A 17,217-nucleotide genomic window follows, 5' to 3' on the forward strand; every position below is an offset into this window, starting at 1 on the left:
CAAAAAAACCTCTCTCTCCTTATTGAGCAGTTGGCAATATCCTCTAACAACACCAATGCAGCCATATCTCCTACTGAAAACTAAGCCACTATTAGTCTTTTTATAGGTTATAAGTTCGAGCAAAATGTTTTACACTTGTGAAATTAAAACGGAATACCTATAAGATGTGAATCTCATTCATGTGTACATTTTTCTAATAGTTTATTTGATTTTATTGAGCGAAATATTAATTTGGCCTTTCACAATTAGCCCAAATGGTGACGGTGGTGCTGTGATGGAGGAGCTAAGGTCCGGGACGCGATCAGGCACAATTCGAGTGGGCGAAAGTCGCCACTTTGTGAATGAAGCGTGCTTCACCTAGGACGCGATCTGAATTGCGCAGAGACGGTCGCATATGAGACATATATGTTGTTGAGACTCTTAAAGATCTTGGCCTACTATATACCACTTTGTGAATGAAGCGCGCTTCACTTAGGACGCGATCTGAATTGCACAGAGACGGTCGCATATGAGACATATTATGGAATCAGATCAATGCCATAAATATTTTGTAATCTGTAATATAGATTTTGTATCTCTGAAACCATCTACACTTTCAAAACCTATCTACAGATACGGATTTAAAATACGAAATGTATCTACACTTTCAAAAACTATCTCACTTACAAAAACTATCTTCACTTTCAAAATCTATCTGCAGATATGGATTTCAGTTACGGATTTCGGTTACGCATTACGGATACGGAGACGGATACGGATTTGAAGTACGAGTTACGGATTTCTGTTACGAATTACAAAATCTTTTTGGCACTGTCTTTACTTCCTTTCTAAAGAGCCAATCAGCGCTTTTGGCAGATTTTCTAAAGCGCCAATCAACACATTGTATCCTGTACTGACTAGCCAATCAGCGGCGCTAGCTTGCTGGTAACTGGGAAAGTTGAGTGAAACGGTGTATGCAGCAGTCATGGATCAGAGACCGAGAAATGGCACAAGTTAAGTAAGAAGTCCTATATTTGGAGTTGTTAATAAAGTCATTGTAAAATGCACAATCATAGTCAGTGGTTTTCACTCCACACTTCGTTACACCTGTTTCAAAGATCCTTGTCGTTGTATGGAAGATATTAGGATCTGCTTTGGTAGCTAACGAAAGCTAACGTTAGCATTTTCGTGACCGATCTCCTATTCACATTTAATTAAGTTAACAATGAACAGTATTCATATGACCCATTATCACGATGAGAACATTTAGCAGACAGACTGCTATTGTCTTGTTCTCCAGACATGCAAAGCGATGGTGGGGGTATACCGTTAAGTGCATCCTCAACAGCTCACCAGCCTGATTTCAAAACCACCTTGTAATGTCATTTTCGTTTCTTTTCATGGCACTTTGGGGTAGGCTATTTGTAACCCTTTTCTGAAGTCCTTGAAAACGTTTTATTGTGTATTTTTTGTGGAAGCGAGTTTTCTAGCGTCTCAGTGGAAGATATATGAGACCAATTTCTTAGTTACAATGCGTTCTGCAGCCAAGCGATCTCTGAATCGCCAGAGCCTAAGATTAACTAAATAGTACAGGTGTTCATCAGCCCTTTGGGCCAGACATAAGGCATGCTTGTTTAACTTCCCCCACGGTGTTCGTACACCGAATTGTATTCAAACCGTGCGGGGGAGACCCCAGATCTCTCCCTAGGCAGAGCGGTGGCAGATTTAGGTTATAACTATTGAATAATGAGCGGGCCAGCAGCAGTTGCCAGCAAGCTAGCGCTGATTGGCTAGTCAGTAGAGGATACAATGTGTTGATTGGCGCTTTAGAAAATCTGCCAAAAGCTCTGATTGGCTCTTTAGAAAGGCAGTAAAGACAGTGCCAAAAAGATTTTGTAATTCGTAACAGAAATCCGTATCCCTATCCGTAATGCGTAACTGAAATCCGTATCTGCAAATAGATTTTGAAAGTGAAGATAGTTTTTGAATGTGTAAATAGTTTTTGAAAGTGAAGATAGGTTTTGAAAGTGTAGATGGTTTCACAGATAGGCTACTAAATCTATGTTACATATACAAAATCTATATTACAGATTACAAAATATTTATGGCATTGATCTGATTCCATAATATTACTGATATAAAATACCGGTGATCCCACGGGATCTCGTTTTAAGGGAACGTTCACTAGAACAGACTGCACAAAATTCTGGCATCTTCATTGGCAATAAAGTCAGCAATTTCCTGTGGAAATCATAATGTAGATGTTTAACAAACCAACCCGATTGGAAATCATGTGCAACTTCAGTTTTATTATGTACAACTTAAGTTGTATTGAAAAGAAAGAACAATTGGTAACACTTTATTTGAAGGTAGCGTCATAGTAGCGACATGACACTGTCATAACTGTGAAATGACACAGTCATGAACGTGTCATAAACATTATGTCAATTTCATTACCGTTAATGACTGCTGTCATTAAGTGTCATTCGGGTTTTGTCATGACAAGTTGACATTGTTTAGGTTGTCTTGATTATGACAACTTGACATTAATGAAAGTGACATGACCAGAAGTTGTCTTTGTCATGACAACTTGACGATACATTTGTTTGGGATGTCCTTCATATGACAACTTGACATTAATCGAAGTGACATGACCAGAAAATATCTTTGTCATGACAACTTGACATTAGCAAAATATGCTAATATCTATTTTTGTGTTTATGGCAAGTTGACATAATGATTATTATAATTATATGTGCAAGGTTACAGACTACACTGTAAAAAATGACCTTAAAATTCACAGTGGAATGGCGTAAAATCGTGACTTCAAAAAACTGTAAATAGAAATACAATAGAGTATTGCTTATTTCACAACATTTTTTGGTACAATACTAAACGGAATATAACTGTTAATTTTAAAGTAAGAATATGCATATTTCTTTATAGAAATGTTATTTACACGAAGAAAAACTGTAATACAAGAAACAATGCAATGCGGTTTAAATTACAACCTGGTGGTGTTAAAATACTTAACGAAATATAAATGTTAATTTTAAAGTAAGATTATGCATATTTCTTTTTAGAAACGACATATGGCTGTAATTTTCAGGATGAAAAACTGTATTACAAGAAGCAATGCAATGCAGTTTGAATTACAACATGGTGGTGTTAAAATACTAAACGAAATACAACTGTTAATTTTAAAGTATTTCTTTGTTGTTGTTTTTACAGGAAAAATCTGGCAGCTGAGTTGCCAGAATAATTCTGTAAAAAATACGGCCAAACCGTGTAAACATCTTCACAGAACATAACATTGTAAACCAGTAAATTTAACATTGGATTTATGCTGATTTTGCATAATCGTTATGCTATAAAACCAATTATTTCAGTAAAATGTACATCCAGTTGTTGTCTATAGAGGACATGAAATCCCATTCGATTTCACTGAGAAATGCTTAAGTCTCATTATAACACTGTTATTCAACTAATTTTCAATGTAGATTCCCCTATAAAGTTCTTTTAAATATAATGTATTCAAATGCATTAATAACAGTTTGGACCAGGGCCTTAATTGAAGGGGGTGCAGCAGTAGCTTTGGCGGTACCTGGCAAGGGAAAGTCTGTACGGCTGATCCAATCACGTTCCTAGGTCCAAAATGTCACAACCCAGCCACATTGCGAGTTCAGACTTTGCCCCCCAATGAAATATCTAGCCCTAGGTTTGCGTCGTCCAATCACTGTACATGGTCAGACTTTCCAATCGCGCCAGGTGGCCTAGGTTTCGATATCCCATACAATACGTCATATCAGATACAGTATCAGCACCTATATTTCCCGTTGATAAAGTACCAAGCAGAAAGAGGTGAGTTTTCACTTTTCATGTCGCCAATGTTATGTGTTTTATTACGCAATTATTACGAAATATTAACACAAGTTACCTGCTCAGAATTAAAATGCCCCAAATGAACAATTTTAGCGTGACAGGCTTCAGCTGGTGGCTGCTGCTATTTTGTCTATTCGATTAGCATTAAGGTAAAACTAGACTAGGGAAGCTATAGAAGCCAGGTGTTTTCAGAAAATACATGTTGTTTGATGAAGATATTCCAAATGTTTATTACCGCTGTTATTATATTTTGTCAGTATTAACAGTATTTCCCAGCGTTCGTTGACTTTCCTCCTATAAAGGGAACTATTCCACACCTACCTAGTAACGAAGTAGAGCTTCTCACTCTGCTAGCAACATAGGTGTCTATGGCTAGCGCACGAAGATTAGCATCGAGCTAACCATCAGTGGCAAACTGAACAGATTATTTTACGTAGTCTATCTTAGGTTAATTATTTCCCAACAGTATTAATCAGAATCAGAAGGAAGTAGTATTTAAAGCACATATTTGATGCACATGAATACATTTGTGGAGGAGTAGTATGGTACTTCTGTTAGCACTTGTAAGGTCAAAGCTACCTGCTTATTTGCGGTCTCTGTAATGCTAGCGCACGAAGATTAGCATCGAGCTAACCAACAGTGGCACAGTGGCAAACTGAACAGATTATTTTACGTAGCTTAAGTTCATTATTTTTCCACAGTATTAATCAGAATCACCAGAAGTAGTATTTTTTAAGCATATCTGATGTACATACATACAATTGTGTAGTAGTAGTATGGTACTTCTGTTAGTACCAGTGAGGTTAAAGCTATTTGCAGTCTCTGTAATGCTATTGCCATGGACATTATACAGGAGCAACGATATGCTGAACCTTTATTAAATATGTTGAGATCATGTACAATGAAATTGCCCAAGTCCTATTATGGTTTCACATGTACGAAATATCCCAAACACCCAGGCATTTTACTAGAGTTATGTCCATGTTTTGTGTGGAGCATACAAAATATCCCAAACACCCAGACATTTAACTTATGTCCTGATTCAGACAGGACCTCAGAGTTGCTGGAGGACATCACCGTGGAGGAAGCTGAAAGGGAAGAGGATGAAGGCTTTATTGATACCTTGGGAGAGGAGGCCATTGTTGAGGATCTAGTGGAGCCAGACACTGCTCTGCCTTCTGCCCTGCTACCCTCTTCTCCACCTCTAGTAGGTTCCCACCTGCCCCCTGCTCAGACTCCTCTGCTGTCCGCTGCCCTGTGTCCAGCTGCTCCTCTGCTGCCCTGTGTCCAGCTGCTCCTCTGGGTCCAGCTGCTCCTCTGCCGCCCTCTGCCCTGTGTCCAGCTGCTCCTCTGGGTCCAGCTGCTCCTCTGCCACCCGCTGCCCTGTGTCCAGCTGCTCCTGTGCTGTCCGCTGCCCTGTGTCCACCTGCTCCTCTGCTGTCCGCTGCCCTGGGTCCACCTGCTCCTCTGGGTCCACCTGCTCCTCTGCTGTCCGCTGTCCAGCTGCCCTCTGCCCTGGGTCCACCTGGTCCTCTGGGTCCACCTGCTCCTCTGCTGTCCGCTGTCCAGCCGCCCTCTGCCCTGCCTGCTCCAACTGGTCATGTGTCCTAAGCAACGGTAAGGTTTCCTATGGTAGTCAACCGACAAACTCACATTCCCAATCATTTAGTACTATTACAATGCCCAATTAAATAATTGAATAATGCATATGTATACCCGACTAACCATCAGTTGTATATTTCCAAACACTCTTCTTCCTCAGCCATGCCTTTGAAATCTGTGCTGAATGTGGTTTTTAATGAATCATATGTTGCTCAAAAATCTCTATGTACTTTTCAGCATTAATGGTGCCTTCACATAAGTGTAAATTACCTTTGCAAAGGGCACTGACACAACCCTATACCATGACAGACCCTGGCCTTTGGACTTGTTGCTGATGATAGTTTGGATAGTCTTTTTCTTCTTTGGTCCGGAACACACGGCATCCATTTATTCCCAAAAAATACCTTAAATACTGATTTTTATTTTTTTTTTACCACAATACACGTTTCCACTCTGTGATGGTCCATCCCAGATGCCTCAGTGCCAAAAGAAGTCAACAGCGCTTCTGGACATGGTTATCATTGACCCATCTTTGCTTCTAAAGGACTAGGCCTTTCCTGGATGCTGCATTTGTACCAAATCATGATTACGATGACCTGCTGACATCACTGGCTTCAAATCACATCATAATTTAATCATTCTACCTCATTACTACCCCTAAACTGACCCCTTTCCAACTTATTTTGGAATGTGTTGCAAGCTTGAGTGGCAGGAATGGATGTTTATTTATAAACCAAATGATGTTGACCAGATAAAACATGGATTATCTTGTGATCATAATATCTAATGTGGATATTTGACAGGATACGGACAGGATACCCAAAACTGACTGTCATGACACCATTATGACAGTGTAATGATGATATTCTTTGACCTCAAGGAAAGTGGTAGCATTTTGATTTGTCATTAACAAATGGCGCCCCCTAGCAGATACCATAGCCAAGCTATTCTCAGCTTGGCTATGGTATCTGCTAGGGGGCGCCATTTTGCCCGTCGCGAGTTGACGTAATGAGTCAAAGCGTAGCTGTAAAATATAAGCCTGAATGTAAAATACATAATTTAAACAGGACCCCAGCCTGTCAAAGCCACCAGCACAATGATAAAACGAAGTGATTATACCCAAAACACCGTTGTGACAAGTAAGGTCCACGTTTGTGTAGCGGTCAATAACACAAAGTCACAATGTGATTGAAGTTTTTTTTTTAGCGATTTGTCTGCCGTGGTTTGGCAAAAAACACGGTACAATTAGTTAGTTTGGTTAATGGAAGCTAACTAAAGCTAGCTTGCGAAACCGTTAGCTTGCGCTAGCCACCCTCACACACACGCACAGTCTACGTTTGTGTAGGGGCACATAACACAAAGTCACAATGTGATTGAAGTTTTTTTTTAGCGTTTTATCTGCCGTGGTTTGTCAAACAATACGATACAATTAGTCAGTTTGGCTAACTGAAGCTAACTATAGCTAGCCAGCTAGTGAAACCGTTTGCTGGCTAGTTAACGAAAATTGTTGAACTTCGAGAAGTGAGGAGAACTTCATCTTCAACTTTGACTTAACGCATACAAAGGTAAGTACCATCTTGTTATTACTATTACTGTTGTAACATGGGCAAAAGCTAGTTAGCTAGTGTCATTGGCGACTGCAAGCCTATGAATTAATCTATGAATTAACCTATGAATGGTAATTGATAGGAAACTCGCAAGTTTGATATGATTAGTCATTTTTTTTGTCTGCTTCTTTTAATGTTGTTACTTGAGGTGAATAGCCATGACATAGCCATTACTTGAGGTGAATAGCCATGACACGACTAACTAGGGTGTTAAGTGCGCCAAAAGTTACCTGAGGTAAATTAGCCATTGCCCGCTAAAATGCATCATTGGATATAGAGTAGTGGATTGGGTAAGTCACGCATTTGTGAGGTCCGGGATAAACTATGTTTTCTTGGGATTTTATGTACATATATCTTGTATTTTGTCATGCAATGCATTTATAATGATTTCAGTTAACTATTTTGAGTTTAGTTGATGACATGACCGTGTAAAGTTATGTTTTAGAGACTGCACGTTTTCATGTGAAGTAGCCTGCTAACGGTCACTTGCTTTGCATGTGGTTCAGGTGTCCCAAGATCTTTGCTGAATCACCAACTATCCTACTGTCATATTGCATTCAAGGTAACAATCTTTAATGTTGTATTTATGGTTTTATTGTCATGTTGTTTTCTATGTGCATGCTACTCTATATGTTAGCTGTATTCAGATAAGCAGTTTGTATTTAGTTTTGCTATCTTGCAGACCAGCGTGGTTGTCGAGAGTAGCCACACGTGCTCCAGTGCAACGTTTGCAACACTGCCGCTGAGTTTGTGATGATAAATGTGTTTCTTGTGTTATTTCTATAATGTAAAATGGATTGAATAGTTTCAATATTGTAATGCTGAAATGTACTGTATGAGATGAGATACTGTAGAATTATGCTTGATATTCAATTTGACCGATTACACACATGCACACATTACATTACATTGTATTTTACAAGTACAAGTATTTTGCACCCAGAACGAAATTAATAGAGAATGGTTGTCCCGAGATCTTTGCTGAATTACCAACCAACCTACTGTCACATTGCATTCCAGCAATAAAGAAACGTGATCCAAGAGGTTGTTTGTGGTGATCTATTGAAGCAACAGTGGAGTGGAGTGACCCGTTACAATTGCGAGCTAAAAACATCATCGAATGACATTCGCTATGGTTGATGCAAGTAGATGAGGTGAGCCAGCCAGATGTTTAACAGTAGGAAAGTCATAAGTCTGATTTGATTAGTCACTTTTCGTGAGGGTACAGTACATTTCTTTTCTCCTTTTTTCTCCCAATATCTCTGTTTCTTGTTAGATGGGCAAAGTGTGTTGTGGCTTTAAATCATTACAGCTACCGACCTGAACAAAACAGCACGTTTTATCCACTCCACAGGGTGTCGGAGTGTAACATTTGTAGGCCCCGCTGGGATTTGAATGCGTGAGAATACAGCCCTACTCATCGAGGCAGTGCCCCATCCTGCGTTCAGACTCACCACCCGCAAGACAAGTGAAACAGCAGTCCAGTCCAGTGACGCCGCAGGGAGGACAGTAAGCCATCTGAGGTTACCCAGTCTAACTAGGAGAGCTTCAAGTTCTACCCAGCTCAGCACACATTCTGCTTTACTGTGACATTGATCGCCCCCTTCTCAACAAATGGATGACTTATAGGACACAATACTTGAAGTAGTTGGGTTGCTCTATACACTAACTATTGAAAATCTTCTGAAAGTATGTGATTTTTTTGGGGTATTGATCGAGAGGGTTCAGATAAAGGACGTTCATTTCTGATTGCAAAAATTACAAAATACTTTGACAAAGAGGAAATAGGTGAACTCGAAGATAAGGGAATGTCTCTTTTTCTGTCTTAAAGATGTAATAGCTGAAATGAAGGTCCCATTTTACACACTTTGTTCAGCTGTACGCCACTAAGTCATCGATGAGTGTGGAGGAGCGTGAATGTGGATCATTAACATTGTGGAGAGAACATTGATAAAAGAGGACCTCAGCAAAAGGTGAGTGGTTAAAGACAACCGGCTTCATTACATGAATAGAGGTCGTGAACGTGTGGTGGTTATGAGTGCAGAGGAGAGAGATGCAGTGCTTAAAGAATGCCATGACAATCCTGCAACAGGTGGTCATTACGGCGAACAAGGCACTACTACTTTTGGTTGACTATTCAAAGTGACACCAGGAAATGGGTCGACAGATGTCAACAGTGTCAGCAATGCGACAGAATTAGAACAGTGGCCCCCGTGTTACGCTGTTACAATTGCAGACCTGTTCACCAAGTGGGTTATAGCAAGGCCCCTTGTTAACAAGAGTGGCCCGGAGGTAGCTGATGTTATAACACGTGTGCTCTTAGAACATGGACTTGTTAGGAAGATCATTACAGATCGAGGTCGCGAGTTTGTGAATGATCTCAACAAGGGTGTATTTGAGAAGTTCGGAGTTAGGCGTGCCATTGCGTCTGCGTATCATCCACCGACAAATGGGCAGGATGAACGAACCAATCATACAGTTAAAGATAGGCTAGCTAGATGTTGTAATGACAACCAGGATGACTGGGACGTCCACCTTTTTGAGCATAGTTTCAGCCATTAATGTAACTTATCAGAGATCGCCGAAGTTTTCGCCGTATTATGTGATGTATTGTCGTGACCCGATTCTTCCCGCATCCCTCAATATGAGGGAACCACGATCTGAAGACTTTTTAGTTGGGGATGTTGAGGAAAACATAGAAGGATTACATACTTCGTGGGTAGGACCATATAGAGTACTTGCCGTTTCTGACAATGCGGTAGCAACACTTGCGGATAGCTCTGGCGTTACCCTTAAGCAGGGCACCGGTGGGTGGTACTTCAGAAGGAGACACCCTTGTTGTAGCTGTATCATCGTTATAGATTATCTGCCCTCCTCTGTTACTCAGGTTGTTGACCGTCGTTTTAGGTTGTCTGAGTGCCCTCTTGGTCAGGTTGTAGGTCGTCTGTGCACCTCTGCTGCTTAGGTTGTAGGTTGTCTGTGCCCTCTACTGCACAGGTTGTAGGTTGTCTGTGCCCTCTACTGCTCAGGTTGTAGGTTGTCTGCTCTCTCCTCTATGCTGTAGATTGCAGGCAGTGTGTGTTGCACTGTGAAGGAGTGCTATAACAGATCCCGGGTGTGGCATGCAGCTGTCCTGATCTACCTGTAGAGAGTGCGGTCTGTGTATAGGTCGTCTGTGTCTGTGCTTTCTTGTCCAAGTTGTTGGTTGCAAACATGGCAATGATAATTTAAATGCATGTATCCCCACAGAGTAGTGTGCATAGGGTAAGTACAGAATGTCTATCATAAAGGAGCATTCGTACAGCATGTCATATCAATATTGTGTTGCATGTGTAACCCACCTGAATAAGTGGGTAGAATAGTCGCGTGTAAATCTTTCACGCGACCGTCTCCTAAGAGATCTTTTGTTTTAAATAACTTTACTTGTTACTTGTTTTCCTTGACGTGAACTGTTTTTGATATTTGATCGGATCTCTGATTGTTTTTTTGGCGAGCTACCCAAGAACTACTGAACTACTTTTCTGGACTGGAGCAAGCTAAGCATCACATACACTGATAACACCATTGCACACACTATTTGTTTTGTCTGTTTAATTGTATTTTATTTGATAATTAATAGAGCTCTCTCTTTTCTTTTGTATTACTATTATTATTATTATTATTATTATTGTTATTATATCATTATATTTATTAAAACCATTGTATTTTTTGTAGATAAACTGGTGTTGTCAGTTTTCTCCCCCCTCCAATGCTGAGCCTATAATTAGCCCTTAAGGATATCGTGTATCAATATCATAGCCTTAACCATAGATTGTTCCGCTCTGTGTTAAGTACAGGGGCTTTCAACTAAACAGGTTTGCATTGTGTTAGTCAGCCGGTTTTAAAAACAAATGTTTGCTTTGCAGTTTGCTTTGTATATTTCCGCAGCTCTACATAATCTAACAGATCATTGAATTTTGACTGACATCAGCATACAGAGACATTCCACCCGAAGACTGGCACCTATCCTCCTTACACCAGGATGGCAAGACTTTACATTGCCCCCCTTTCCCAAACTATGACACACTAGGCTTTACCTTCCAATGATGATACTGATCTCACTTCTATTTAATACTAAGATACTTAATTGAATTAATATTAATTGATGTTTGCATATATCCCTTCCTTTTCACATTAAAAATTTCAGGAGGACATGGAGAGTTTTAGACGATTGTGCTGCATGCAGATTTTTTAAAGCAACCCATGGTGAGGAAGAGAGCAGTGGAGCAAGGGATCCTCAGCATACAGAGACCCTCCACCTGAAGACCTTTCTTCCTGCAATCACCCGGACACTTCATGTCTCACATTGAAATAAAAGATCCTGTACACTGTCATAGTTCTGCCATGCTTATGTGCATTTAAAAAAAAGAAATGTAAGCCAAACGATGAAAATGACCTGTAAACAAGTATTCTTAGTTGTCTAGAATGTTTGTACAGTACTGTATAACAGAGAGTTTTATTATTAAAGACAATGAATTTAAATGAAATGATAGTGGAGAAAGTATTGATGGCATACCTGCTGTAAATATCAACGTGTTTTGACATTCAGAGGTAATAGTTGGCCAGGCGTTACATTCACTCACGTAAAAACACGTTAGTAACATTTTCTTAAACTACCAACCGATGTATTAAGTGAGCTATTAACTACCCCTACCTGTATTCAAAATCAGGTTTGGTTAAAGGTAAGTCTAAATGTTAAATTTGTATTGCGACGGATGATTAGGGGAAAAAAACGAGTGTTTTGTGTCGGGAATGAATCACGACTTTTCTTAATAGCTTGATCACGTAGCTATTAGCATGCTAAGTGGCTACTGGACGATAGTGGTAATTAACTGTTTACGGGGTCCTACTGGCAAAATAATCGGACAGCAAAGACAATTCACCCTTCGCTAAGCCCCGCCCACCTTAACTACTGTTGCTACGCCTGACAAGCTTTCGTACCTGGCATATCAATCTCAATGATAAGTGCCGTTATCTGACGTCCGCAGAGAGATAATTACTAATTTCTGGAGTTCAGGGGAGATCTCTGAAAGAACGAGGCAAAAGGGGCTTCAGTATGCTTTTGAGGGATACATACATGATATCTGCGCGAAGTCAGACAATGGGGAAATACATATTAAAACCTCCGGCAACCCCCCTGATGCTCCCACGTAGGAACTGACACAGGGAGAGCAGCAATCGGATTGGGGAAGTCTTGTGTCGGCCGTCATTTAACAAAATGCTAAAATATATTGAACAGTATGTCAAAGCGAGCCTGCATCTTGTCTCTTACCATTTTATTTTACGTTAAAATGTACGCATTCTAAACAAAGAACCGTAATCATTTGCAAGCAATACTGAGATGAGTTAACTATCCGCTAGCTTGATAACATTAGCTTGTCCTCATGTTGGAGACTTAACAAAGTGCCAAAATACATTCAACAGTATGTCAAACGCAGGTGGGAATTTTACTTACTCAAAATTGACCTGAGGGCAGAAATGGTTGTGATTGGTCGCATCAAGCAACCAATCAACGAGGAGAGGAGAGGCGGGACAGGCGGGACAACCTGCTCCCTGACTGCCCTGCCCTGAGAACGGTTAACGGTTACTGCTTACTTACTGCATGCTATATTCATCGAACAGAAAGGTAAAGTCTTTTGTGCTTTTTTGCAGTGAAACAAGTGTTTTCAGAGTTTTTGTGTCGAGTGACACTGTGGAATTTATCAGCTAACAGGAAAAGAAATTATATTTTTCCGTAGCAGGCTATCTTATTTTCTATGAGGCGAGGCAGTTAGCTAAAACGTGGCGAGGCAGTTAGCTAAAACGTGTGTAGGATATCTATCAATCGTTAGCTAGTTTAGCTTCACTTTCTCACCACAGGTTTGTGAACCTACCTCATGTTTGTTGGCGCTAAGCTAGCTGCTAAAATGTAAAAGTAAAACTGACACTAAAGCTGGAATAATGTATTTTCTACAGGCAAGGCAGTTAGCTAAAACGTGGCGAGGCAGTTAGCTAAAACGTGGCGAGGCAGTTAGCTAAAACGTGTGTAGGCTATCTATCAATCGTTAGCTAGCTTAGCTTCACTTTCTCACCACAGGTTTGTGAACCTACCTCATGTTTGTTGGCGCTAAGCTAGCTGCTAAAATGTAAAAGTAAAACTGACACTAAAGCTGGAATAATATATTTTCTGCAGTGTAACCATTTTCTCTGGTACAGTTAGCTAGCATAAGGACCGTAGCAACCATAGCATCTAGTTATCTGTCTTATCTCCAGCAAGCATTATCTAAATGAGGCATTTCTTGAACTCTCCGGTAAGAAAGTGAGTGATAACGGCTGCCAAGCAGCTCAGAAGTGAAGCTTTGTCAGGCTGTTCTATACTTTCACCTCAGCGGCCGTTTTAGAGCCGTCTCTCCGTGTCCCAGGGCTGAAGTAACACTCCTGCCCTCAGGGCAGAGGGACCTCATTCATAATTGCATTTTTTTTGTTTTCAATTTAAAATGTTAGTAATTCATTCGTTTATTTGTTTTTTTATCTTAAAGGAATTGGAGACATGAGTGGTAAGTTATTGAAATATATATATATATATATATAATATGTATATATATATGTATATATATATATATATATATATATACATATACCCCAGTCTGCATAGGCAAATATATCAATAAATGGGTATTTGAATTAGTGAAGACTAGGAAATAGAAAGACATTGATGAATGTGTGAAGCTGGTCGTGATCTAGTTTGGATTTTCAGTATTTTCTTCTTGTAGCTTACCCTATAGGACGCATAGGGCCGTTCACCCTGTTCCCTGGCAGCTTGGAATGTTTGGTCAAAGACCAAGAAGTGTCTGATGAGGTAATTCTTTTTTTTATGTGTTGGTCCTGTACTATAAACTGTAACTTGTTAAACTGTCTCAGTCTGTCACTTCATGGCTAATTTTTCTTACAGCTGGTATTGAACGGAAGCTCCAGGGCAAGGAGCCGTTATTTTGTCAATGTAAGAATTTTCAAAGGTTGCCGCCCTGTGCTAGCCTACTTCTCATTGTTTTAAATAAAATGTGTTTGGCCTTCACTTACTGAAACAAAATTAATCAAATTATCTATCACTAATATTATACATACACACTGTAGATACAATTACTTGGGTTATGAATTGTGGTTTTGTTCTCTTGTAAGAACATCTTTACAGGTGGACAAATTATCGGCCCCTACCTGGAGGACAGAAATTGGACATTTTTTGTACGTTAACATAATGTAGATTATTTCATCATAAACATCAAGTATAGTAGAGTATTGCTATATAAAAAAACAGCAGCATACAACTTTATGCTAGCCCATGTCCTTTTGCTCTTTTTTACCTGCGAGATTACTTTAACTTAATTAACTACAACGCAGATTAGAGATGCGCGGATGGGCTATTATTTCATCCGCAACCGCACCCAAAAAAATCGCCAACCACCCGCCATCCATCCGCACCAAAGTTTTTGGAACAATTTTCAAAACAGCAACCTCCCGCCATCCGCTAGGTCTACAGGTGATGCAAGCCACAGCTGACTAGAAAGCTGAGCTGAGGCTCTTGCCTGCTCCAAAGATGAGTCCCTAGTAGGGTAAAACCTATGGTTGAGTAGGCCTACATGTAAGTTGTATCCTTCAAGCAGTGAAGTCAGTCTTCAAAAAAAAAAAATAGCCTATATAAAGACACAATTTAAATATGCTGTATGTGGCCTACTAATCCACGTCTATTCCACTTTATTAATTGCTCTTGCATTCTGAACATGCACCATTGCCTGATGTCACTTCTGAATGTTTCATATCACTTAACCGGTCTTTTAAATGTCATGACAAAGACAGTGTCAAATAATGTCATCTTGGCTAATGTCAAGTTTTCATAATGATGGCACCCAAACAATGTCAACTTGACATTCTAAAACCGAATGACACATTATGACAACAGTCCTAAACATCAATTATGTGTCATTAATGTTCATGACATGTGTCATGATGATGATGGTTACATGTCACCCTTATGTAGACTCCTTCAAATATAGTGTTACTGATCGGTTCAACCGCCACCCGCCCGAATTTAATCCGCCAGATCCGCAGTTTAACCGCAGAGTCTGCGGCAGTACCCGCCATTCGTGCATCTCTAACACTGATATGTTTCATAAAGCTCAGTAAAGCTAATTTTTATCTGAGGTGGAGATCAAACTTTTCTTTCTGTTTGTCTAGCACTGCGACTTGCTGGGGAAAACCATTACCTATATGAACTCCCTGGGGGAGAAGGAGGATCGCTGCTCAGAAATCAAAAAGAATTGGAGGTACAAAGTTTTGGTATTGTTTCAGATATACTTGTACTAATTCAGCCATAATTTTCCTTACCATGATCGTATGTTCTATTCTCTCAGCACATTTGCAGCTGCCAGAGGCTTCCCTGGACCCTGGCAGCTCAACACGCCAAGCCACAGCATGCAGCAGGATGCTGTGTCCTGTGGCGTTTTCACACTTGTGGTAAAGAACCCTTCGTTTTTAGAAGTAATGAAGATGGGTTGGGAATTTATAGCATTTTATCATGCTTTATTTGGCCTAATGCTAGGAACATGTTTTTTGAACATCTGTGGAACCTTTTAGTGGTGCAAAGCTGTTTTTGTGTGGAAATCACAAATGAACAGATTTATGGATCTTCCATGATGTATATTTTTTCAATATAACATACATCACTAAAGATTATCATTTATTTCTTGATGAAGAACTGGAAATACTGAAATAAACCCTTTCAGTTTTGGTTTTGTGTTTCAGTTTGCGGAGGCCTTTTTGGGTGGGCACCAAGGGCACATTATATGCCCCCCAATTCCAGTCGAAAGGGAGAGACTGGGACATATTTTGCTGATGTCTCTTGGTAAGTGCAATTCATTCATACTGGATCTGACAGCCATAGATGTAGCAGCAGACCTTAAAGGTACACTGTGTAAGGTTTTAAGTACTTTATTACCTCAAATCAACGTCTTCATTCATAATTATATACTCATTGGTGTAAAATAACTGATACCAACAATATGACTTATCCTCCTGGGCGAAGAATCACTCATTTCTATTTACATTGAAAGGGATGTTAACATCGAGGGTTCCATGTCTTTCCGGGTATGAATTGCGATAGGGACATAAAGCACTACCTGCAATACCAATAGGGCGAAGTGCGTTTTCGCGTTTTACAAAGATGAATCGAGGTGTTTTGACGACCACCTGTGAATGGGGGATGGATTGGTTATAGTGTTAAGTGGACAAGGTGCTAACAGGGTTGTAGCCAGAGACCATTACTTACTCAAAAGTTCTGTGGTTGTACCCAGAGCCATGTTTTCTCTACCGCTCTGGTTGGACCTTGAAGTTCCGAAGGCTACCATAGGTTGCAACGCACATTTAAAAACGCATGACGCTAGAGAGCGAATGCAAAATCAAACGTAACCACTAGATGGGAGAAAAACTTACACAGTGCACGTTTAAACTTGTACTTTAAATTTAAGTGAACAATTAAATTCACACCTTTGCTAAATTGCAAGCATAGCACACAGAACACTGGACTAATTCCGTTTCTGATATGGTTTTATTTGTATACCTTTAAATACAACGTAATATATTGATTTTTGTAGATAGGTCAGGTATTTGCACCACCTGTCCGAGACCAGCAGAGAAGAACAAGGCAAGTGTTAATGATACTTTTGAAAATGTTTTCCCCAAAATTATTTATGTAACTTAACAGTTTTTGTGAAATGTTTTCCAGGAGAAATGCTCGTCATGTTCAGGATCTGGTAAGAGCATACAATGTATAAATTTGCCCAACCATCAGTAGACCCCCAAGATTGGCCCTTCAGTATCGCTCAAGGGCTATAGCTTAAGTCTTGCATTTTTTGCCAGGTGTGCCTCTCTTGAGCTAAAAAACATGTGATGGTATTGAATTCAGGTTAGCTTTACAAAAAGCCTATGGAGGATTATATTAAAGGTGAATGTAATAAAACTGATATTGAAAATTGATTGAGTATAAAACAGGGTAAAATTGATTGAGTATAAAACAGGGTTGGAAAAACTATTGCAACCCTCTGCTCTCCTTCATGTGGCCAGCCATGAAGTCAGA

This window comes from Sprattus sprattus, assembly GCF_963457725.1.
Source record: "Sprattus sprattus genome assembly, chromosome: 21".
NCBI classification, from domain to species: domain Eukaryota; kingdom Metazoa; phylum Chordata; class Actinopteri; order Clupeiformes; family Clupeidae; genus Sprattus; species Sprattus sprattus.